Raw genomic sequence first — 26,471 nt, 5'->3', positions numbered from 1 at the left:
CAGCACATCTTACACCGACATTACTAAACAATGACCCAATCCACGAGAAAGAATGTAATATTCTCTAAACACAGCTCCACACCTTGTTACAGACCTCCGACGAGGGACAATCGCACTTTCCCTCGCAGAGGTTCAGATATTAATCAGGGTGGTTCTCCGTTTGAAATAGATTTTTCCTACTAACTCCCCCTTTTTAAATGAGGTTATTATATTAGGAGACACTAGTCATGTCCAGCCTAGTGCTACCAAGGCACAACTGCTAGATCCATGTCCTAATCGATTATGCATTCAAGCCTTACAGTTTGTGTGCCCAACATTCTGCACTTCAAATTCCTTTGAGGCACTTGTGGTCACACAGCAGGGAACTCATTAAGCTGCCTGTGGACACTGCACTATTCTACTCTGAGCGCAGCCCTCCAAGAGTATGGTGGATGGAATCGTGGCCTGAAGCAGGCCACGAGGAGGCTACAAAGGGGCCCTGCAACTAAGGGGCCCCGCCTGCCACAAAGATAGTACATATACAAAGATATATCATCAAAATTATGCTACAATATGCTAAGACATTGTAATGGACCTATAGGCGTCGGAGATCAGGGAAACCGGAATACAAGAACCACAGCTTACAGGCAAGACATGGTAGAAAGTTAGGGTCTGCACTAGCCGCAGTCACGGCTGGGTAACGGTTTAAGGGCAGTAGGAATACTGACTCCTAATATAAGTCACTTCACAAACAGAGAACAAAGAAAAAAAATAGGGGGAAAACATTCCAACATAGGAGAAGATTTCTACACAGAACACTGAAAATTGCAATAATACAACACAAGTAGGGGTCATTATAATGTGCTCCAAAGATGGCGGAGAAGTTGGTTCCTGACAATCCATGCATCAGCACTACAGGAAAGACAGATGTGTGGTTTTGTCATTACACCTTATTCCCAGAGATGGTGAGGACAGCATCAGGGGAAAATGACAGACAAAGCAGCCTGCCCCATCAAGGGACAGACAGGGGATCAATAGGCAGAACCTCTGCTTGTACTAAGATCTATCACGCAATGATAAATGACCTGACAGGGCTGCTGCCTAGCAGTATCATGTCACAGGACTGTAATATAACAGGACAGAACTGCTGAATCAGCAATTACTGAACAGAGGCATGTACTTAAACCACACAAAAAAAAGAACTTGCCTAACATTTTATAGAGCAGGTATCAAAATGTGTTATGACATACCAGTCTGCCATCATTCCTTGTCATATTTCCCCTCACTAACTTTGCCCTGTTTTGGAAAGGAACAGGTCGCTAAGCTAGGCTGGACATGGGCAGCACAGAGACACAGTGGTTGGCATTGCCACCTCACAGTGCTGGGGTCCTGTGAAAGCCAGTGTTTCCAATTTTCAGGAATCATTTCTATTTATGTCAGCGCAAAATCATCACTTGCTCCTTAAATATTCATTTGGCTCCTGAATTCTATACTGCTTTGTCCGCCACAGTCCTAAACTATACAGGCATACTAACAGCTTATCTAGCGGTGTACTAAAGTGTACCCCACAGCAAAGACGGGCAATTTTGTGGACAAATGAGAATAGTGTATGAATTCCATAAGAATCAACAACATAGGGAAAGCATGAGGCACTCTATGGAGGTAAGTGATGGGGACACTTTATGCCAAAGCTACCTTATGTGAGGCTTTCCTATCACCCTATTACAATGCTGCTAAAATTATATCCTACCACCCACTTGTATAAGAGCCACAGGCATCAGGGAGGAACAACCAGCAAAGGTGAGGGAGGACACCAATAAAAACCTGAAGGCATTATTAAAACAAATTATTACCATTGTGCATGGATAATTCACTTTTTTATATAGACAAGCTTGCCACTCTAACAACACTCCATCAGACCAAACCCATGCCAACCTGATTTAATAGGCATGTTATATGGACAGCTAGCTACACAGGGAAACCCATCTAATGATTAGGCCAGCCTACACAATGCATCAGTCCCTGGTGCTCCAGGTAACAATGAGGCCTAATCTTGCAGGCTGGGTGGAAGCACTGCCACAAGCAGGCTTGTAGAGTATTGGTGGTCCATAATAAAATGCAGAATTCACTCACAATCTCCCCATTTATCATGAGAGCGGCGACCAAGGACACCATGGCTGTAGTGATTTGATACTTTGGAAAAAGGGCCATGCAATGTGCTAACACTAAATCAATCACCCAGACAACTGCTAGTTTAGAAGACAGGCAACCCTGCGCGCCACTATATGGACTCAGGCACAGCATGGAGGGGGCGATACTGAAGGAGCTGCAAAACCTGACAGCAATGAGTCATTTAACTGCTGTGCAAGGAGGGTTAAACCTTGTCGAAGCTACGGATTAATTTAACGTCTAACTGTCAGCACATACAAGCTTAACCCGTAAGGACACAAGAATTAATTCTGCGTCTCACTGCCTGTATAGGACGAGAATCAAGGATGTTATTTCATAACAATCTACTGGTACAAAAAGAGTTAAGCCCTGACATTATCCTAGGATTGCAAGCTACTGATTACATATTAAACATAGGGAAGCGAGGGGAGGAAAAACCAGCTGAACCTGTTGCTGGCTGGGCGGCACACACCAAAATATCATATTTTCTCTTCGGCACATGGAGTGTAAACAGTCGCCTGTAGCAGGAAGGCCGAGGTGACGGGAAGGTTAGAAAAAAAAAAAAATATATATATATATATATATACACACACAGCTCCTCCCAGCACCTGTGAGCCAGCCACTTCCTGTCCCAAGGTCACCTCACTAAATCTGGCATTACCTACTGATGGTGCCAAGGTTATTTTATTTAACTCCATAAACAGCAAAAAAGCACTTTATATTTAAAATAAAACCAGTGGGTTGCAGAATGCAATGTTAAATGTACAAGGAATGTAAAACCTTCTGCGCTGTCTTATACAGAGTGTGAGCTGCCATGAGAATCGGATACGGTGGGTGGTCAGGTAGCCAGTGTTCCGTATATGAAACAATCTACAATACGAGAAGAGTGGTTTCCACGGCAACAGAACACTTGCTTTGGGTAGATATCGGAAGGGTCCATCACTCATGGTACGACTATTTCTATGGTTATGTGGCGATTACTTTTCAAATAAAAACAAAAGCCTCCAAAACAATCTGGGACAGGCAGTGGGACTGCATAAAACCAATGAGCAATACGCGGTGTTCGGACAATATATGAAAAGTGAGATGTGTGCATGTGTAAGGGCTATTTAACACACAAAGGATTTTGTCCGTCCGGCGAAAAAAAACAAAAACAAAAATATTATATATATATATTTTTTCCTTTTTTTAATTTCAGCGGAAGTTACAAATACATTAGGGCTTTCACACTGCACGGTCGCCGTGTTACGGCCGTGATAACCACTGACTAGGACGGCGGCCACCCACGGTCTTCAGTTTTTTAAATATTGAAAATAGACTGGAAACACACGGCACAAAACCGTTGCTTGTGAAAGTGACTGACCCACGGAAAGAAAAGACGGACAGTTTTTTTTCCCCCGGACGGACAAAACGTGTGTACGTGTGTGTGTGTGTACGTGTGTGTACGTGTGTGTACGTGTGTGTACGTGTGTGTACGTGTGTGTACGTGTGTGTACGTGTGTGTACGTGTACGTGTGTGTGTGTGTGTGTGTGTGTGTGTGTGTGTGTGTTAGTCCTAATAGGGAGGTCATAGCCATGTTTATTTTTAAAGCACCCTGTACGTTACCCATCTAGAAATGTTTATTAAGTGGTAACATTCTTTACAAGCAATTTTAGGTTTGTATAAATGGTGAATAGTTTCATACAGCTCTTCAGGGAATGAAGTTTTGCAACATGAGTCCCTAAAGGCAGAGATTTAATGAAAACAGTCAAATACCTTAAATATTCTCTGAGTTACAGATACATTCCACATGCTTATTTCCATGCAGGTGTAATTGTACAAAAAAAAAAAAAACATCTGTTAGTCTATGTGAATCTTACTACTTGTTCTGGCCGAGCGGATATATAGGAGAGAAATTCTGCGCTCAGATAGGGTTACTACTACAATATGGCATAACCATGAATTTCACCTGTCGTGTGTCACATGGAGCAGACTGAAATACTTAAAAAAGTAAAGAGAATGTGAAAAAGTTTATAAAAAAAAAAAAAAAGGAAGAAAACAAGAAAAAGGGGTTTCCACCTTCAGATAACGTAACGGTCTTCTATGTGATCTGCTGCAACTTTTCCTACATTTTTTTTTAACTTATTTCTGTGCTTTTCAGTCACGTATACATGTAACCCGACAAAGCTATTCATTTTCAATACTCTGGGTTAGAAAACAAAGCTGCTGCTCTGGATACAGTACAGCAGAGGTGCTATGAGAATAGAGGTGATATAGATGGACTGTAAAAACGTAGATGAAAGTCACTCAGAAAACTAAAGTAATGTATTAAGTAAAAGTTGCAGGACATGTACAAGAATAAGGATTTAAATCTTAATGTGGACCCAAACCATTTAAATAAACAGTGCAGCAGGCAGAGGCCTCGAGCATCATTTACTGCAGACTATACACTTTTTTTCAGGATTGCAGAGACCTTTCTTTTGCCAAATCTAAACTGGGAACACTGAAAGGATCATTTGGATCATGGATCATTTGGATCATGCATCCTGCATTAATTCTCTTGCATTGCGGCTCTCCCCCCAGCGAGCCGGCTGTATGAGATCCCTTATGTCAGGATATGATCCGTAGTTTTGGCAGCGAGTCCCTGCAGTGGCTTTGTGCATTCTGAGTAGATCAGTCACTCAGGCTCAGTACCCAGTCAGTACCTAGCAGTGAAAGGGTGAACTAGCTGCACAGGCAAGGGTGGAGGCATGGCAGACACGGGCACACACCCAATGGCACATCCTGCTGAAGACAGGCAGAATGAGGGCACTGGAGTGTGGGGTGACAAATGTAGGGAATATGAAAATGGTGCATGGGAAGTGTATTAATAAACATGAAGGGCATGTAGTCGTCAATACTGGTTCCCTTATTTCCTGCTATGCCAACTTATTACCTTCCTACGTCCCCAAAACCAAGGTGTACAACTCCACACTATTATTATTATCCTTTATTTATATGGCGCCACAAGGGTTCCGCAGCGCCTTACATAGTGCATAAACATAGTACATAGACAGTTGAGCAGAACAAGAAAACAGTGTCATACAGTTTAAGACAATGCAATACAAGTACATGGTATATAAACACTGCTGCAACAGAAGCAGGATGGCAAAAGTCACGGGTTAGGTGCTTTTGAGTATAGAGCAGATAATATAAGTAAAGAAAGGATAAGCACAAGAGGATAGAGGGCCCTGCTCGTGAGAGCTTACATTCTAGAGGGGATGGGCAAACAGACAGGGGTGATACGGATGGGGTAGAAAGTGAGCATGGGACAGAGGGTTAGGATGACAGATGGGTGGATTCCTATTTTACAGTATGTGTGGAAGTCATTTGAATTAAGATTTATGCCACTGACATTCTACTTTAAGAGGCAGTTTTTGTAGGTGTCTGTGGAAAGCCATGGCTGTTATATCAGTTTACGTGAAGTCTGACGGGTGGCTGAAGCCACTTCATGAAGGGCTATTTAGACAGTTTGGTTAACGTATAAACCAGCAGTCTCAGGTAAATGTAGAAATTGGTAAAAGTAGTTATTGTAAAGAGATGTTCAGATGTAAAATAATAAGTTGTGATCAAGTGTGAATTCTATAAGGCACATTTATTGATTTGGAGCGTGATGGGAGACATGTGAGGTTTGCAGGATATTTATTCCATAGTATATCCGCTGTCCGTGTGTGGGGCCTGGATTTGGTGATATGTCACCAGATAATAAAAGCAGAAGGATGGAGAAGTAGATATAGTTGTATAAAAAATTTTTATAGTGACACAATGAGGCTGTAATAGTCAATTTTTGATGAAAAGAAATCTCATTAGTTTTTAGAGGAGGTGAGTGACTCAATAGGGCAGCAGTGTGCCCAGAGAGGGGAGATGCAGGGAGAGTTAGGGATGTTATATCCTTAGAGAAAATACAAAGGAGGGAGTTGAAAAAAAGAAATGTGTAGTACATGGTGAGTTTTAGGTTTGTTTTTTTTAGACACATTTTAAAGTAATGGTATCTTAATCTGAAATTACCTTAGATGTTGGTCAATGTTTGTTCAACTGTTTGATTAACTGTTATGTAATCACACTTTGTGCATTTAACACTTGGTGTTTTTAACCCCAGCTGCAAACAGCCCCAGCTGCCCCTAGACTGAATATAAGGAGTGGTAACCCTTGATTAAGACAGGCTACAACTGACTCAATTGGCTTGCTGATCAAAGGAGATAACTTGCTCTGAGTTGGAGCAAAAACCAGGCCAGATATATACCATAAACTATGCTTCACTGACCAATACAGACTATACAGGAAGAGGAAAAAAAAAAAAAAAAAACAACTATGCAAGAGATACAGTCACATACATTTGAATCCACACACGATTGCAAGCATGAGGTTCTATGCAGAATATCGGTGCAATAAGCAAGATGAGACAGTCACATACATTTGAATCCACACACGATTGCAAGCATGAGGTTCTATGCAGAATATCGGTGCAATAAGCAAGATGAGACAGTCACATACATTTGAATCCACACACGATTGCAAGCATGAGGTTCTATGCAGAATATCGGTGCAATAAGCAGGATGAGACAGTCACATACATTTGAATCCAAACATGGTGTCCCCTTACACACAGCCTCACAGACACCGATGTTAGGCCCATAACCACCAACGTCAGCCCTGATATTTACCCCTTGTCCCACCCCGATCTTCTGAACTAATTCTACTACTCCAACCCATCCTTCCTCTGAGAAGTACTACAGGTTATAAGATAAGCCCTCAGTAAGTGGACTCTACATATCCAACAACCCACCTTGCATTGCATGGTAGCCATCCACACCATGCATCATGTTAGACTGAAAGCCATTGGAGAGTTGTAGCTCAGTGATGGGTGCAACATCATACTGTGGTGGTGGCCCAAATAATAATAATAAATAATTTTATTTTAAAAAGCGCTTTTCTCCTAAAGGACTCAAAGTGCTTACCTTGCATACAGATGTGTCCTGACACATATTTACTGCGGTTGCGCTAAAAAGCCCATTTCAGCGCGGCGGGTTCCACGAGAATCTGCTAGCGCAGGGCATCTATTTCACAACTTTTTTTGCCAGAAATGCGTATAAGTCGCGATGCGACTAGGACGCACCAGCAGACTGTGCTGATATGTAACACTTGTATATCTATGTGAGACGGAGTCCCTGAATCTGTATACGAAGTGCGACAATGTAGAGGCCGACGATTCTTTTAATTCCAAGTTCCGTTGTGGTTCATATACAGACTCAGGTGCACACAGATATACAGTGCACACAGATATACAGTCTGTATGTTGCAAATCAAATTAATCAGGACAGTCTGCTGGTGCGTCCTAATCACATCACATTTCTATTTAGACGGGGAAAATAAAAGCCCGGCACTAGCAGAGTAGCACAGGACCTAGTGGCTGACTTACGCCAGGCAAGACGTGCTGTGTGGCGTACCGAGGCTAGATGTAAGAGGACACATCTGTATAAGTTGAGGGTTGCTCTTGGCCTGGCACTATGCTGCCGGCCATGTCTCTAAGGAAAGATACCACGTTCCTAGAATCCGGCTACAAAAGTAAAACCATTGTCTGTTTCACAGTCCGCACTCCCCATATGTGAACCCCTCTGCTCCGGTATAAGTATAAGTTACAGGCCCCCACCCCTGAAGTGAGAAGACATCTATAGCCAAACTGCACTGTTGTAAACAGACGTTGTGAATAGAGCAGTGTACTATATAAGTCAGTTCATGCGCAGCCGCCAGTGGGCGGGAATACATTGCGTCTCCATGCAATAAAAACAAGCGCTTTGAAATACTGTCTTGAAAGAGAGACACAGGGATTAGGGGGACAAAGAGCTATTAATGTAGCATACGAAACCCTGTCACCGTGATATTCTCTAGGAAAGGACAGGGGGACTGTGTGCTTGTAATGAAAACGTACAAGTACTTTCAAACACGTCCATGTTATTTGAGGCCCTTCTTGGAAAGCGTAGAGTCGGGAATGCCGAGACAATGATCCATTGTGAGGGGTTTGTGGGGGAAGGAAGTAGATTGGTGTCAAATAATTGACTGTTTGACAAACCCTTTTCTTGCGGTAGAAATGACTGTATACCTAAAGCAAATAGAGAACGATTTGTGTATCCTGAAACGGGTGTTTAGCTTCTTATGTGATTATTTCAAGCTTAACATCTATTTCTCTATATCACGCACCTGGCTGTGATACTAGAGTGATTCCTATTCCTAAGACCACTGAAACAAAAGTGCTGTAACTCATAGCAACCAGATTCCATATTAGTTCTAGAACGGTTTAGAAGCCATCTGATTTTCTGCTATGGATTACATAGTTAAACTTAGTACACACTTTTACGATTGCAGGTTCATCGGGTAAAACTGTCCCGATCAGCCGTGCAGTCTGTCCCCAGTGTGATCCCCCGTCAGCCGCATACATAGCACAGGGTGTACGGGCTTCTATGGGATCGGGAGGTCGAACCGACGAATATTAAACTGTACATAAGTTGCAACCTCCCTATCCTAACCGTAGCAGGGGCGTTAAAAGCCATTTATCGGCTAACACTCCTGCATCGGCACTTATACAATCCAACGGCCATTCTCTCGATATTGGCTGAACGGCCCAATGATTGAATAGGTGTGTATCCAATTTCATAAATGTCTCCCATCATGCACCAAACTGATATTTCCGCCATCACAAATTTGCAAACTGAGCTCTGGCTAAAATAGCAGCATATGGACATGTATAATAGGTACAGTGATTAGATTTTTGTTTAGCGGTGAAACTAAACATCAGCTCCAGAAAGCAGGTCTATAGTCTCCTCCTCATACAAGTTACTGTACATTTATTATTGGATGTGTAATTTACATTTCTTGTTTACAGCCCTGGAACAAGTTTGGTGCAGTGTAAATAAAGAATAGCAAACCTTGAAGGCAAATAACCCCTTTTGAAAGAATATATGTATAAGTGTCCTAGTTACATCCACCAGCAGCAGTACTGCAAACCCTGGTGCCCCCTAACGGTTGCTGCAAAGGGACTAAAACCTGCCAATGGGGACATCCATATGCAACTATCACATCAAGAGTCCATAGCAAACAGAGAGGCATATTCGCACACTAAGGGTCAGCGGCTTCTACCTTGCACAGTCTTTCTATGTGCACTTTTGTTATAAAGTAATCCAACGTGGGGTACAGTGAAACCCAATAACGCCATTCTCCTCAATGCACAATAAGCGGAATAATCAGGGTAACCCTGACAAAGCACACAGCACAGGAACTGGAGCCAGCATGCAAATAAGAAACTGGAGATCAGAGGCACATTTACCATGAATGACAGGAGGCTCTCAAAGTCCCAAGTTACGAATGCGGGTTTCACTCTATAGCTCTTACATAGGAAAGGTGCTGCCCTGTATTCTCTGCTGTCACACACCTATTAGTCTGCTGAGCTCACCCAGAGTCTGTACTGCATTAACATGGAATTACTTTCGTATCAAACCTTCGCCCAAAGCATCAATGGCAGAGACAGTTTCCTTTTATATTGCCAATATCACGTACCCCAACTTCTCTGTGTAATCTGCATAGAATGTTGCCAGCACTAGGGAGAGGAAGGAACCAGCAAAGGATTGGGGTAAAAACAGATAAACAAGGTAAATCACCGATTCTGCACCTCGGAATAAATGAAATGATTACTATTGGTAGCCAGGATACAGTAGTAAAAACAACCAAAATAAGTATTGGTATACATTTCTGTTGCCAAGTGTCCAGATACGGGCCCTGATTCAGACCCACTCGCGAGGTCTGTGGGCATGTTTTTTCTTCTCCAGCAGCTCGCAAAGCTTGCGAGCGGCTCTGAATCAGGCCCACAGTCCCAGGATTTAATGATTTTTTTCATCATTATCAAATCTCTGTATCCCTATAAATATCCCAATTTTCGATTACTGGACAACCACACAATAGAATCCCCCTTTCTCCACGTTCGAGGCCATCCTGAACGACTAGGTTTTTCATGTAGGCTTTAGAAGTTAAATTGAAAAACGAAAAACCGTAAAATTAAAAATAAATAAATAAAATAATGTACATCCTTATCAAACTCATAATAGGACATGATGGGAACGGTTGTACTCCAAGGTCCGCCATGACCGTACAGTGTGTGTCCCAAGTGGACGCACTGGCACGGCAGCCAAGTCATCCTGAAAAGGATTTTTAAATGTTGACAACTATGCCATGTTTGAGAGCAGTCCCCATCTAAGCAATGAGAGGTGCTCATCAGCCAAGTTGGGAAGCAGCGGTCGTAAAAAGGACCATTCAGCCAATTAGGCAACATAGATTTAAATATTATGGCTGTAAAAAAACAAAACAAAAAAAAACAGTGAACACTCAACACAATAACCATCAGTCTGACGCAGGGACGTAATACTCAGGAAGATAAAGCTCTAACTATACAAGTGCCCACTCTACTGTACTCCAGTTGCAGAACATAAAATCTTCCTCACTCGCTCCTTCACACAGCCTCCCAAACTCACTAAAAAATCCATTAATCCAAAACAATCTAATGCCTGCAAGTGGGAAATAAATAAATCAGCACTTCATTTAGACATCTTATCAGAAAAGAATAAAAACAGGATTATATTTTTTTTGCAGATCATTTAGATGGTAAACTCTAGCAAAAAGAAAAAACAAATACGAATCGGTCTTTACATAAGGAGACATAACAAATGTTACAGTTCTCAGCCTCCAGTCTTGAAGACTAAACTTTCCGAATAAGAACTCCATTTCCTCCAGTGGAAACAAACGGTCACTAAGTGAAACCCACGCCACTATAGATGTGCCCAGATGTGAAAATGCAGCATTTCAGCAGGTCAGATTACACCAACCACTGGTATCGTTGCCAACTATCAGTCATTTTCAGCACAGTAAAATCCCTACTTCTCTGTATGTCAGAGTCAATGCTTAGCATCTCTTCCTACACATTGAGCTACTTTAGTTTATTTTTAATACAGAAAAGTTAACATGGTCGACGAGGATGCTGCAAGTTCTGCCAAAAAGTACGGCAAGTAACCTCCACAGATGCGCAAGCTCTGCAGAAAGTGTCCTTTGATAATATACACATGGGCTTCTGTCCCTAGAAGTCACTAGCCATACGCCTGCTTTTGACGACCAGTTTATTTGTTGTACATCAAATTGGCCTGAAGTGTGCAGACCAAAGTCAATATCATGGTTTTATCAAAAAACAGAGTGTATGCAATTTTGATTGGGTAGGGTCCAATGACTGTTGTATGTGCGCAGGTGGACAGCACGCATATTAAGGGCTCATTTAGACTTACGAGTGAATCGAGGTTGCTGGTGCTATTTTGCACATTCACTAAATTATGTTGCCCTACCTACCTATTTAGAGTTGGGAATGGTGCATTGTATATCACCGTGTAAAACAAAAAAGCCGTCCAGTGTTTGTGTGCTACCTAACATGCGAATTACAGCAGTACTTTCAATGCTTGCGAATAATAAAAGTGCATTTGCACACCTCGTGTTGCAACATGATATGTACAGGTGCAAATTTGCACCCTACAGTTGGATTTGCTCCTAACTCTAAATGAGATACTAAAAGCCTCTAGTAATCAGATCTGCCTGCACACCAAGCCAATTTGGTTTTGCATGAACACAGCACAGAGAAATGACATCGCTTACCAGAATATATAAAATAGCATTGGACACAAAATCAAGGACATCTGCAAATCATGCTCCCAGCACATTAAAGGACCCAAAACTAATAGATAGCCAAAGAATGGACTAGTCCAAATCATTTTGACAATTTTAAGGTTGGCAGATAACGACGGGTGTGTGTGTGTAGTAATCTGCTGACCACAGTGACAGGTCCGTTGGGATCCAGCCACTCTGCATCAGTGCAACATGGCAGAAATGGATTGTGGCACTAAAGGTTGAGATGCAGCTGTATTAAGCCATCAAAAAGGGCCGTTTAGTCTTCATGGTCATATATTTGTAGTCTAAAAGAAATGGGTAGGTAGGGGATCTAGTGACTGGCTAATAATCAAATTCAATGTTATCATTCAGCAGTAAATAAAACAACATTTGTTAAGGAGTATGAAAAGTTTGTAGCAATCATTGATCAGTGCTTGAGACCTTCTGTACGATTGTTAAAATGTGTATATCTGTAATATGTCAATCAGTTCATACGCCCCAGCACACAAACATGCTTCAGTTTCTCTGGTCAACATGGTCAGCCCTGCCCTTCTGTAAGACAAGGGGCACATCCTCAACAATGACATGTTACCAGAATCGCCTCCCTACAAAATTGTGCTGATATTTAGATCTTCTGTGAATTAGCAAATTGCTCCGGGAGAGGTTTTAAACTAAACTCATTCAAGGGCAATAATAGCAACAATGACATCTGCATTATATAAAACAGACTAACAAATAAAAATACAAGGGTGTATGGCATTGCAACAGCACAATACAGGGTAACTAGTGGAATAAATGGGCAGGCTCAAATAGATGTCATTTTGTATAACAGAAAGAAAGGAGGAAGGTGTACCGGGGTGAATAGGAAGGTGTACCGGGGTGAGGAGGAAGGTGTACCGGGGTGGGGGGGAAAGTAACGTAATGGTCTTTTTTTCTTTATTTTGCACCTGTTGCCTACATACAGGGGAGGAAAGCTTTATGTCTGCTGATGCAATATTAAGGAAAACAAAGCCTAATGGTGGGTACACACTGGCCGATATTACTGAGCGACTGCACGATTACGACATCGTAATCGTGCAATCGCTCAGTAATCGTGCACTTTTATGTCGGAAACGACCAGCGATGCGCACTCCCGCTGGTCGTTTCCGACATTGTCCATCGCCTGAACATGCAGCACAATCTGACGACCTCATCAGGTGGCTGCATGTTGGGGAATGGGGGAGGAAGCCCGGCGCTGAACGATATCGTTAGTGATATCATTCAGCGGCTCTGCTCAATGTCATGAACGACATTGAGCACAGCCTGCCGGGGACAGACAACACGATATCGCTCAGGGAGCATATCGTGTAGTGTGTACGCACCTTAATAGTTCACAAGGATTTTGTGATATTGCAGTTTTCTAGTGAAGTGATCGGCTATTACTGGTTCAGCGATCAAAATGGGGAATTAAAATAGTTAACTGGCACATAGCACGGGAGAAGCCGCTTCACGTGTCTAATCCTGTACATTTTGGGAACAAGAACGCGGCAATCTCGACCAGAACAGGACTGGTCACGCCAGGGCAGTAACTAGAGTGGTGCGACCAGTGCCATGGCACAGGGCACCACAGGGGACGCTATTTGCGCCTGCAAATTTTCCCGTTTATTATCACGCTCACTTTTAGCGTCATCTTCTTTTATCCCCAGCATCTCCTGGTCTCTCCTATCTCCTCCCTGGCCCTTCTTCAGGTGCACTAACTTATGCCCCTATTTAAAATAAATTGTGGGGGGGGGGGGGGGGCGCCAATGCTCTCACTAGCACAGGGTACCAAACAGTCCAGTTACGGCTCTGGGTGACGCACACAAGTGAATAGCTTCAATCACTTTAGAGTGGAGCTACGGGGCCCAAAAAGATCGATCACCCCCAAACAGTTTGCCTCCTCTACATGTCTTTCTCACTCTTCCTAGTTCACAGCATTCCCATCAGTCATAGGACCTCATTCAGAGCAAAACGCGCTCGCTCTGAATGAGGGCGGCCGCTTCTATGTCCAGAGCCGGCCTCCTGGCCGCTCGCTAGGCTGTTGGTGACCACCCACAGCTTTAGCGAGCGGCCAGGTTGACGGGCAAGACCATAGCGACCATCGGGGCTTGCGACGAGACTCTTGTGGTAGGGTCTTGTCTACCGCAAGCCCCAGTGAGCGAGTGATGTCAGTGGGGCCGCCCCCAAACGGCAGGCGTTCCGTCGGGAACGCCTCCGTTTGGCCAGCCACTCCCCCACAAAACGGTGCGAGCTGTCGATCACCATCGACAGCCGCCCCTCTTGTAGTGAGCCCCGAAGCGAGAGAATTTCTCTCGCGCGCGCAGTGCGGCCGCTGCACGTGCGCAGCGCCTCAACATCGACCCGCTTGCAAGCGCATAGGCACCTGCGAGCAGGTCTGAATGAGACCAATAGTATGATTATAGAATGCCTGCCGCCACTGTGTGTAGGTGACACCTGCTGTTAAAAGGACAGGTAACTAGGACACTAACAACGGCTAAGGACCATGAATGACTGAAGTGTGATCACAAATAATTTACATTTGCTTTAAATATGAAAAGATAAAAGCTGTGCTCACCTTACAGATTCTTCAGTGAGTCAGAGTAGTGTTAGGCACCCACCCACGTTTAATCCACAAGAAAACTATTCCAAGACTGAAACCCAAAGAACATAGGGACTGAGGAGGCCACAAACGGATTTCTGTGCCTGTAGGAGGGATATAGAAGATAATCACATGTTCCACATGAAGCACATACGATTTTTCTACAAACATAACACACATGCATAGGGGAACAGAACAGGCAGCAAAGAGTCAATGGAGCCATATAGCCACCAGGTTACAGCCAGTAATTATGCACCCAACTGCTTGGGCTACGAATGCACTCAGTTGGGACAGAGGAAGGAAACAACATCCTAGCGAATATGGTAAGAGGATGGTCAACAGAGATAAGAAACAAAACGGCGGGTACATCCTGCAGGACTGCACAGCATATGGCCCCCGAAGGTCACTATAACAATTTATCTGGCCCACTGGACCTAGCCATTAATATTCTTGGCCGCCACAAATGTCATAAGAGTGTGCAGCTGCCAGACTGCTTACTACTGGCTTCAGTGCTGCCAACCAGGGAACACTAGTACTGTATGAGAAGTAGACCATGCCTCATTATTTCCTCCTGCTGGCACATGCAGCCCCTATTAGCCAATTACTGCTAATAAAGCCACATTCCCTTTCTATTCTGGACAAATCGGGTGTTCAAATCAGGAAAGATGCCAAAACATTATTTGCCTATTATTAGCTCGCACAGTGATTAGTGTACAGGGCCAATGGGAGCTGGTGGGAGAGAAAAGGAGGACAGGGGTTGGCAAGTATAACCATACAAACAAAGTGTGACCCAGTCAACACTGTACTTATGCCAGAGATCGTGGCTACACAGTGTTGCAACAATTAGGACTTGTTTTCACTAGATTTAATGCCCTTTTTATCTAGTACTAAATCACATGAAATACACATTGAAAAAAAAATATATATATATACATATATATATATATTTTTTTTTTATTATTATTATTATTATTATTATTATTATTATTATTATTATTATTAATAATACAAATAAGACTTAATGGTGATGCTCACACCACTGTATTGTTAAATTACAGTATATAGCTGCATTTACAATTTTAGAGGCCATTCATTGCTTACTTCCCATACACAGTATAATACAGGTTGAGCCTCCCATATCCAAAATGATTGGGACCAGGGGTATTTGGAATATCGGAATATTCCGTATTTTGGAATAATTGCATACCATAATGAGATATCTTGGGAATGGGACCCAAATCTAACCAAAGAATGCATTTATGTGTTATATACACCTTATACACACAGCCTGCAGGCCATTTTATACGATAGTTTCAATAATTTTGTGGTTCAAACAGTGTGTGTACATAAAAGAAATGAATTTATGTTTCATATACACCTTATACACACACAGCCTGAAGGTAATCTTATACAATATTTCTAATAATTTGTGCCTTAAACAAAATTAGAGTACATTGATCCATCAAAAATTAAAAGGTTTCATTATCTCAGTCATGCTAAAAAAATAAATCTGTATTTCGGAATATTTGGATATGGGAGACTCAACCTGTACGTTGTTTGTATTGGTAAAAGCAAACACATTAAAAAAAAAACATGACAAAAATGTGTGGAAAACATGTAATTTCTGCTGTTTGTTATATATTGTCCCTATACACGTGGAAATGAGTAAAATGTTAAACTTGTCTCCATTTGGCTATGAGGCAACTTTACCTTTACTATGGGTGAGATTACCTCATTTAAATACTGTGCTATATAATCTCTGCGTGTATATCCTAGGTTTTTCTAGATAATATGAGCGAGTATACCTGGTGCTTTGCAGAATAATATCTGCGAGTATACCCCATGCTTTGCTAGATAATCTCTTAGAGCAGCGTTTTTCAACCACTGTGCTACGGCACACTAGTGTGCCGCATGCGGTTGTCAAGTGTGCCGCGAGGTCAGTGCAGTCCATACATTGCTACCCTCCCAGTTTGCGCAGGAGGCTCACGATTTTTCGGGTAACACCCTCCCCCCCTAGGGTAGGAATTTCTCCCGCATTCTGCCCACTTCCTAGTGAAGTGGGCAGAATGTGGATAGTTTCCGTGGCGATCGCGGGTGCCCGTGTAGGAGGCGGGGCTTAAAGACATGATTCAGAGAATTGCTTCATTTAGCCCCGCCCCTATTTAAAATTTAACCCAATCGCAGCAATTTGCAACAAAGGGGCGGGGCTAAATGATGCCACCCATCAGGCCCCGCCCCCGTTACAGCTTCTCCTACAAAGGCGGGGAGGAGAAGCCAAAGGTAGGCAACTATGGTGCAAACAGAGCTGAGTTTACTTGTCCTGCTGGCCCGAGCAGTGCTGGGCTCTTCAGGGAGGCTCAGGTGCACCCGGGCCTATGGAGACACGCAGCGGCGTGACATAGGTCACGCACACCAGCCTGCACGCTGCTCCCAGCGGTGCACTGTGTGCTCAGTCACTGAGCGTGTGATTGTTTTTTTCTGTGGGGACCACTGTTTTATATATTTTCTGTGAGGCCATTGTATTTTACACAATGTGTATGTTTGTTTTTCTGTGGGGGCCAATGTATGTTCTTTTTCCTGTGGTGGGACAATTTGTGAGTGCTTTTTTCCCGTGAGGCCCAATATGTGTGTTTTTTTGATGGTGTGCCTTAGAAATTTTAAAATCTTGTTCTGTGTGCCTCGCATTGTAAAAAGGTTGAAAATCACTGTCTAAAGGTGCGTATCCACTAGCAGATAGGGAATCAGTATGAATGACCGCCGGACTACAGCGCGGCGGTTCAAATCCCGACGCTGGCAGCCCGATGGTTCAAAATCCCGACAGTGAGGTAAGTATACTATCCCTCCTCTTCTCCCCCCCTTAACCCTAACCCTCCCTTAGGGGTGGTTAACCCTAACCTCCCCCCGTTAGTGCCTAAACCTAAACCCCCCTCCCAGCACCCTAAACCCAACCCTCCCGAGGGGGTGTCTAATACTAAATCCCCCCGGGGGTCCCTAAACCTAAGCCCCCCATCCCCGGCTAAGTGTATACTTACCCCCGGCTGAGGACGATCTGTCCAGCGTCCTCACGGCGTTGGGATTAACATAGGCGTCGGTATTTCGACGCCTATGTTGAAATCCCTTGCCGGGATTACTGTGTCGGGATTGAGACCGGCGGCATAACTACATCCCAGCAAATAGTGGAACAACATTGTAATCGTACAGTCATTCTTCTTCCCCTGTAGTGCTTACACTGAACGATGTGTCGCTCAGTGCAGACACCCTCCCTCATCCCTGAACATGGTCAATCTGTCGTTATCAGCAGATTGACCAGCATGTTCAGACGATGATTGATGTCGGAAACGACCAGCAGGAGAGCGCATCGCTGGACGTTTCTGACATTTTCATGTACGATTAGTGAGCGATTGAACGATAATGATATCGTTCAATCGCTCATTTTAATCGGCAAGTGGATACACGCCTTTAGAGTATACCATGTGATTTGCTGGATATTCTTAGCAAGTATACCCTGTACTTTGCTAGATAATCTGACCGTGTATACCTGGTGCTTTGCTGGATATTCTCTGAGTATACCCGGTGCTTTGATGGATTGGAGCAAGTATACCTGGTTTTTTTGCTGGATATTCTCTGAGTATGGCTGGTGTTTTGTGGATAATCTAAGAGATTATACCCCTTGTTTTTCGGGATAAACTCTTTGCTGGGTAATCTGAGAGATTATACCATGCTTTGCTGGACAACCTGTGCGAGTATACTTGGTGCTTTGCTGAACAATCAGAGAGTATACCCAGTGCTTTGCTGGATAATCTGAGCAAGTATACCCTGTGCTAGATAATATCTGCTATTATACCCTGTGTTTTGCTTTATAATCTCTAAGTATACATGGTATTTTACCCTGTGCTTTGTGAATAATCTGAGAGAGAGTATACACTGTGTTTTTCTGGATAATCTCTGCAAGTATACCCTGTGCTTTTTTACAGAATCTGAACAAGTATACTCTGTGCTTTCCTAGACAATCTGAGCGAGTACACCTGGTGCTTTGCTGGATAATCTGAGTGAGTATACCCTGTGCTTTGTGAATAATCTGAGCGAGTATACCCTGTGCTTTGCTGGATAATCTGAGCGAGTACACCTGGTGCTTTGCTGGATAATCTGAGCGAGTACACCTGGTGCTTTCCTAGACAATCTGAGCGAGTACACCTGGTGCTTTCCTAGACAATCTGAGCGAGTACACCTGGTGCTTTGCTGGATAATCTGAGCGAGTACACCTGGTGCTTTGCTGAATAATCTGTGAGAATAATCTGTGTGAGTACACCCAATGCTTTGCTGGATATTCTGAGCGAGTATACCCTGTGTTTTTCAGGATAATCTCTGCGAGTAGGCCTGGTATTTTGTGGATAATCTAAGTGAGTATGCCCTGTGCTTTGCAGAATAATACCTATTGTGTATACTCTGTGTTTTGCTGGATAATCAGAGAGTATACTCTGTACTTTTAAGGATGATTTGTCTGTCAGTCAGTTTTAAATGAAACAGCACTAACAAAATATATCCAGAAAAGCACATTTAGAAAAGAGAATATTTAGCGGTCACGTGGTTTAAAAATTGATGTTACGGTACATTAAAGATGGGAAGACAATAATTCATTTTAAAAGTTTCAAGGAATTGATGTACCTATGAGAAGTCAGTACAACAGCCAACACATAAATAAGATAATACTGCAGTGATGTCACATGAGCTTGTAGCGTAGTAATGAGTATGGATAATATAGCCACACATTTTTATACCTGACTTCTCTCCCTTGTATCGTAGCACAGTGCTTTAGTAAAACACACTCATATTACACAGTCGGTTTACCACTCGCTTGAGTGGTCCAGAAAATATTTATTCTGGTTGTCACTGTACCAGACAGGTCCATATCGGCTATTGCATGATGTCATTTTAAAGACGGATGACATCATTTTACAGGCTCCACCCCAGAAGCATGCGGATATACTGAGGGAGCTGGCACATTATACCTTCCTGACAATGGCTATTAAATGCGGATGTAACGGGCAAGCAGAATACCAAGGTGAGGGCAATGCAGACCTGAGACGACCGCAACACGACGAGACCCATCGTCTCACTCAGTACTTATTATATATGGTGTCACCTGGGCCATTAATGAGCATGTTGTTGTTCAAACATTACTGATGCCTTAAGCACAATCTCTAAATATATGCTTTATATCCCCATATAAATAGATTGTCCAGCTAACACCCAAACACACCTAGAAATGGGGTAGACTCCCCACAATGTATTGCTAACCAGAGACCCCCCATTAAACTGTGCCCTGTGGTGGAGGGAGAGTGGTGGGGGGGGGGATTGCTGCAGATAAAAAAAAAACACAGTTGTCTTTCCTGGTGTTGTCAACATGTAAATAATGAATGAACAACAGTTCATAATACTGAAACATTCACATATATAATTATATACATTACACAAGCAGGATGATACCATACATTACACACACTGGATAAACAAACCTTTATACTGCAATGTGGAGCAATCCTGCAGCACCATTCCTCACACACACGTGTGCCATGAACACATCACAACCATTCTCTCCCAGCACAAAATACACAATCACCTGTTATCTGCAGTCCCCATTTCATATGATCCATCCTCTCCCTGGCCAGAGACACACAGTCTGGTGAATGAGAGGAGGAAGCTGAGCCGTGGGCTGCCTAGTAATACTACCATACTCGTCCACTGAATACTAAGTGGGAATAGATCCCCCTCCCACACAGCTCCCATCACCACAGACAATGCATGAACTGTCCATGACTTCCAACATGCTACATCCGTGTTAAATGTCTATGTAAAAACTCATTTACACGTTTAACAACGAGCTATCTACTGACGGGAACATTTTTAAATGGGTCAAAGGGTCAGTCCTGTATAGGAATATAGTGACCTAATTACCGTGACGCCTAATGGTTCAGAGGATTGTATCCAAAAACGATTGAAAAAGTGATCCAATGACAGCGCCATGTTTAAAAGGATAGGAGCATAGTGATCTGATGATAATAAAGGTTTAAGTGTCAGGCAAATGCACTGATCTCACAGTGATAGGTTCATTGGGTTGCGGGATCAGACCAGTGTAGGAAGCATACTGTAGCAACAGATCTCCTCCTTCCAAAACATACCCCAAAACCGTATTTAACCTCTGACAGTAACAAAGGCCCAGTCTTAAGCTGGATACACACGTAAAGATTTTCTGTCCAACCATCCAACTAGTTGATTGGTTGGAATGAAAATCTGGTAACGTATGGGAGTAACTGATGATTAGCAATTTGCTCCTAAATGTCAGAAAACAAATGAAAATGGTCGTTCAGACAAGTTCGTTAAATGTTTGATCTAAACAATTTGTTCAAACAACAGTTTTTGTCCATTTTCCGGCGTTTGGGAGCAAATTGCTGATTGTCATTTGCTTTTATTTTTTACCAGATTTTCATTCCAACCAATCAACTAGTTGGATGGTTGGACAGAAAATCTTTACGTGTGTATGCAGTATTACTCCTGAAGCTAGAGCTGGTCTGTTGCTGGACATGCAACTCCCGGTATGCAGTCAGGAAGCCGCGACGGCAGGGAACAAATGATAGGCGTCGAAATCCCGACGCCTATCATTATCCCATCCCTGAAGTTTACCCTTCAAATGCAGCACTGATATTTATGGAGAGATCCCTGCAAATATCCCAGTGGTGGAACTGGATTGCTTGATGGGAGAAATCCACCTGCATATCTTTCTTCATGGATCAGCAGTGGTGGTGGGGGGAAAATTGCAGGGTTCACCTTTAGCAAATACTGTACACTATACTGTGAGCTTACAGCTTCCTAAGTGCATCACATCATGCATTACACAGCCAGTCTCCTCTATTGGCTCAATTACTAAATTATAGGGCCCTGCGTAGTAATTAATGGCTATTGCCAGGAAATCAGAGCTCCCTTATGAAGTTCACCATCTGATTAGATCCAGACTACCAGCCTGGTTTGCAAGGTGACTAACGTCATTTTGCACACCAGGGTAGTCATTGCTATACGCATCTTCAGTTCCTGCCGTGTCCAACCGCTGATGAAAATTAACTATTCAGCTTCCTTGCACTAATCAGCTCCTGAACCCATCCATAGATATACATTATTGTTTCATGGATTGGCAAAGCTGTCACCGTCCCCCTGCCAATGCTCCAGGTCAGAGGGGGCAACCTCTGGCTCTCCAGGGTTTGTGAAATGGCAAGTCTCAGCATGCTCTGGTTGTCCATGCTTGCTTTATGTACTGTCATTCTGATTATCTGGATACCTTGTACTAGTTTAAGAATACCCCATTCTTACATCTTTCTTGTCCCCCTCATTGTGTCCCCCACATATAACCATGCACCTTATGTTCCGGTGTCTACCATACTGTCCTAGGCTCTCATGGCCTCAAACAATGAGCCACATAAAGCTATTTACCAGTCTGACATACAGGACAATGTTCTTATTATTTCAATGTGATGGATGTAAGTGGAGCTTGTAAAGAAATAATAATTAAAAAAAAAACAACAACCTGGTTTTCCCTAGGTTATATAATCAGTCCTATATAAATGGAATAACATTTGTCCCATTGTAGAGGCAGGGTGATGAGAGGTTTGTTACCTTGTGCCAGGATGATAGCAGTGTTTAAACACAGCAGCTGGCAGAGAACTGATTAGGAACACCATAACCCAGCAGAGCAGGAGCTTGCTGTAAGAAGCCCACGCAAGCTGGCACAGAAAACATTACCACACTGCCAGCAAAGGTGGGAGGACTGTGCCACGTACATAGTGGAGCCTAATGGGACATGCCAAATGCTGAAAAAGGTCCCTTCCCCCTGTTCCTTGTAATAATGGCTGCACCCAAGCCAGGTCTTCATATCTCTCTCCCACACACAAACAACTGAGATTAGCTACATTGCGTTTTCATTTTCCCATAACTAGTATGTCACAATGTGATCTATGGGCTCACCAAATAGATTGTTGGTGCCTGATTGGTTCTGGGTTATTTGCACTACAAGACAGCAAACAGAAACTTTCTTTCACTGTGTAATATGCACTAGACATACAAAAGTTCATTGTTCATTTGCTGTAGATCAGAGCAAATGTTGCACCGACATTTAATGCAGTCAATGTAGTGTAATGTCTCAGTTTTATAAAATAGCAATAATTCTATAATTAAAAATAGGATAAATTCCCAAGAACACTGAAATAAATCAAAATACCTCTTTAAATAAACAGGCAAGCCTGTGCAGACAAGTTGTTTTTAAGCATATGCAAATCATGAAAGGCTGGTAAACCATTCACATGTAATATGAAATGATGAATGACTGGATTTCATAATGTTCCTAAACTAACAATCGAGCAATTAATTAGTGTTCACTTTAGGATTTTTTATGGAAGGGTGCTGATCACCGAGAAGGGTACTTTTTCATTTTGAAGTGCACATTTTTGGAGCGACGCTATAGCTGTGCGGTGTATTATGAATAGGGGTCACTTAAGTGTAACAATATTAAATGAATTAAACTCTGCCATTTGACCACTCCACATGCCCCTCACCATCTCACGTTACATCAATGCCCATCAGACCATCCCACATGACCGTCAATGGACCTCACACCACCTTACATGACCCATCAATGAACCAAGACCACTCACATGCTCCATCAATGCCCCTCAGACCACCCCACTTGGCCCGATCAATGCCCTTCTGATCACCCAATATACCCTTTCAATGAGGCTCATACACACTAGACGATAAATTGAACGATATCATTTTCATTCATATGCGTTCAGATCGTTCAGTGTGCATGCACAATATCGTTACCGATGCGCGCTCCCGCGGATCGTTAACAAGGTCTTTCATCGTCCATGCTTGCAGAGCAACTTAACGATATCGCCAGGTTCTGCAAGTTCGGGGATGTGGCAGGTGGCATCACTGAACGATATCGTTCAGTGTGGATGCTCAATGTCGGGAACGACATTGAGCCTGGGAGTTCAAGGTAAACACTTAACGATATCGCTCATGCATCTGACTGGCATCCCTTGCTATCTGGAGACAAACAGGGGGCCTGCTCGCCATCTATCCACTGTAGCAGTCCACAGAGCCCGACCACACTGAGACAGCTGGAATTTAGACCATTCTGATGCTAAAGCCACTTCCAGTCCCCATAAAGATGAGCTGTGGTGCGGAACTGTTTTGGTAATGGTCACGCCTCACCGGTGTCTCCTGAGTCCTGCTATCTGGAGACATGCTGCGGGATAGGGTTTGCCACCTGTTTTTTAACCAAATACTCCTGCTGCTGGAAGAAGGCGACATAGCGCATAGCGGGGATGAGAGGGAGCAAGTTCACCTGGAGGTGGGGCACCGCAGGCCTGCTGAGGTCAGCAAGGTGCCAGGGCGTGTCCATAAGGGCAGGGCTCATTTTTATAGTTTAAAGTCGATCAGGGTGCAGCACCCCACAAAAACAGCTTAGTGGGAACAATAAATTAGTACACCCGCACACATGACCTGAAAGACAGTGAATAGCAACACAGCCACTGCATGCATAAAGTACAGATTGATGTCCAGTAATACAATAGCCTATAGAACTCACTACATAACATGTATATACCCATCCTGTAATGGATGGATGAAAATAGATGCGGGCAGGGATGTGCACGCTCGCAGATCGCACAAATCCAGGCAAATTAAACAGTGGTAACAGTACCCCAAAAATATTTTCCTTCATTTACAGCAGACGTTTCATCAGGTCAAATATATAATTAGTCCACACTAACACTTGATAATTTCTAGAACCAATTTGGCTGTTTCAAACCATCCAGTAGTATATTTAAATGATTAAACATTCCCTGTAAGAGCACTACATAATATGATGGCAGCGGAATCGGTATGTAATGCCGGCGGACTAAATACAGACCGTGGAAGGCCAAACAATGAAGATCCCAACTAGGGCTCGTGAGAACCATAACCCTCCCCTCTCCCCCCCTAACCCTCCCTTAGGAGTGCCTAACCCTAACCTCCCCCCAGTGGTGCCTAACCCTAAGTCCCCCCCAGGGGTGCCTAACCCTAAGTCCCCCCCTAACCCCCCTTTCCCCTAGCCCAACGCCTAACCCTAAGCCTCCCACCCCTGTGGCTAACAGCTACTAAGCCCCAGCTTACCTTCGTTTGGGATGCCGGGCGTCTGGATTTCGGCGTCGGACTAAAAATAGGCGTCGTCATTTAGACGCCTATCTTTAGTCCCTCGTCAAGTTTCCAGCATCAGGATTCCGACAGGCGGCATTCCGGACGGCGGTATGTTAACCGCATCCCGATGGCAACATATAGTAAACATATAATGCAGCCCTTAACTGAGAACATTTAATTAGTCCCATCAGTCCATGCCCCCAATGAGCTTACAGTCTAATTCCTATAACACACATTCTTACTTACACTCACCAACCGCTAGGGTAATCAGGTGAAAATCACAAAAGCATAAGAGAAAATGCAAACTCCACATAGACCATGCCATAGACAAAACAGAACCCTGTACTCATGAGATAATGGTCTCTGGGGTTTTGATGACCTGAGGCAGAAACCCTATGGCTGGCTTCTGTATTAGGAGAGTAATTGAAGCTAGGTGGCTTAATGAAGCTTCTCCTCATGCAGGTTGGTAGTAGTGTGGATGAGAGACAGAATGCTGAGCAGGTTGGTGAACAGCCTTGCGGCCTGGAATACTGGGGAAACTGGAAGAGTCTTCTAGTGAAGAAATGACTGAAGCAGATAGCAGGGACTGGATCGGACTCATGAATGCAGCAGGTACTGGAACAACAGGAGGCAGGTTGGTGAGTCTTGGCAAGTATAGTACGCAGCTGAGGCGAGAGAGAGATATAGTTGGATCTTGCGTACAGCCTGGAATAGATGGGATGATCTGCGTGAGGTCTTGACAGCGATAGCTGAATGTAGTGCAACACTTCACACTGGTGATGGAGTCTTGCTGGAAACAGTGCACAAACTGAGTTTACTGAATAGGCCACACAGCCAGGAATTAATATTGGAGTCAGCAGCATATAGAGTGCAATCTGGAATAGATGATGATGTAGGCTGTACAGTATATAGCGCACTGTATGGAATTGATGTTGAAATTAGTTGTATGTAGCATACAACATTCAGCCTGGAATGACTGCTGGAACTTGCTGTGTATAGCGCACAGCTTACAATTGATGCTGGAACTTGCTTTGTACATCGCTCAACCTGAGATGGATGCTGGAACTTAGTTATGCATAGCACACAGCTTACAATGGATGCTGGAACTTGCTGTGTATAGCGCACAGCTTGGAATGGTGACAGTCAGCGCACAACCAGTTATGGACTAGAACAGATGCAGGCACACTGAGCCAGGAAGCAGGTCTCGTGGAGAGAAGTTGTTCTGGCAATGGCAGTACTGCCAGAGCTGGTTTAAATAGGATACCCTTGTGCCCGAATGGACCAGGCAAGCAGATAGTGGAACTTGGTTGGCAGTTGGACAGTCAGGTGATGGAGGAAGAATGACTCCGGAAGGACACCAAACACCCTGCTTTACTGCAGGTATGAAACTCGGCGATGTGTCCGGTGGCCAGCAGGAGACAGACGGTGGTAGGCAACACTGCTGGGACAGGTAACATAGCCTAAAATCCTGATGTGTGACTATTTCAACTTGGAATTATGAGTGCACCATTTACAATTCAATCTGATCATCCAGCTCAGCTCCACCACCTCCATGTGTTTGCAATTTAACCCTACACATGTGTTGTTGCCAAAATGTCCACAGGTATGGGTGTTCTGTGACTGGGTCCAACAAACATTGGCCCTGATTCAGAGCCGGACGCTCTGACCAGAGCGCTCGCTCTGAATCAGGGCCCACCTCCATAAATATGGAGCGTCCTCCTGGACGCTCGTATAGCTGTGGGTCACCACCCACAGCCTATACGAGCG

General features: G+C 43.6%; 1 protein-coding gene across 8 annotated transcripts in view; it reads right to left on the bottom strand.

The window, feature by feature from the left end:
- SIPA1L3 (signal induced proliferation associated 1 like 3) overlaps positions 1-26,471 on the bottom strand; it is a 119,086-nt gene that overhangs the window by 70,085 nt on the left and 22,530 nt on the right. For 5 of the 8 annotated variants that reach the window (XM_088450162.1, XM_088450165.1, XM_088450161.1 and 2 more), the window contains exon 2: positions 14,454-14,581. The exons of 2 other annotated variants lie outside the window; for them this stretch is intronic. The gene's annotated coding sequence lies outside the window, so the exon portion shown is untranslated. Of the gene's footprint in view, positions 1-14,453; positions 14,582-20,097; positions 20,161-26,471 lie in introns of those variants that run through there. One more of the 8 variants, XM_088450163.1, reaches the window with a different exon arrangement.

The sequence above is a fragment of the Taudactylus pleione genome, unplaced genomic scaffold (genome assembly GCF_031769625.1).
Source record: "Taudactylus pleione unplaced genomic scaffold, aTauple2 ptg000507l, whole genome shotgun sequence".
In the NCBI taxonomy this organism is placed as follows: domain Eukaryota; kingdom Metazoa; phylum Chordata; class Amphibia; order Anura; family Myobatrachidae; genus Taudactylus; species Taudactylus pleione.
This window is presented reverse-complemented; position numbering and strand designations above follow the sequence as displayed.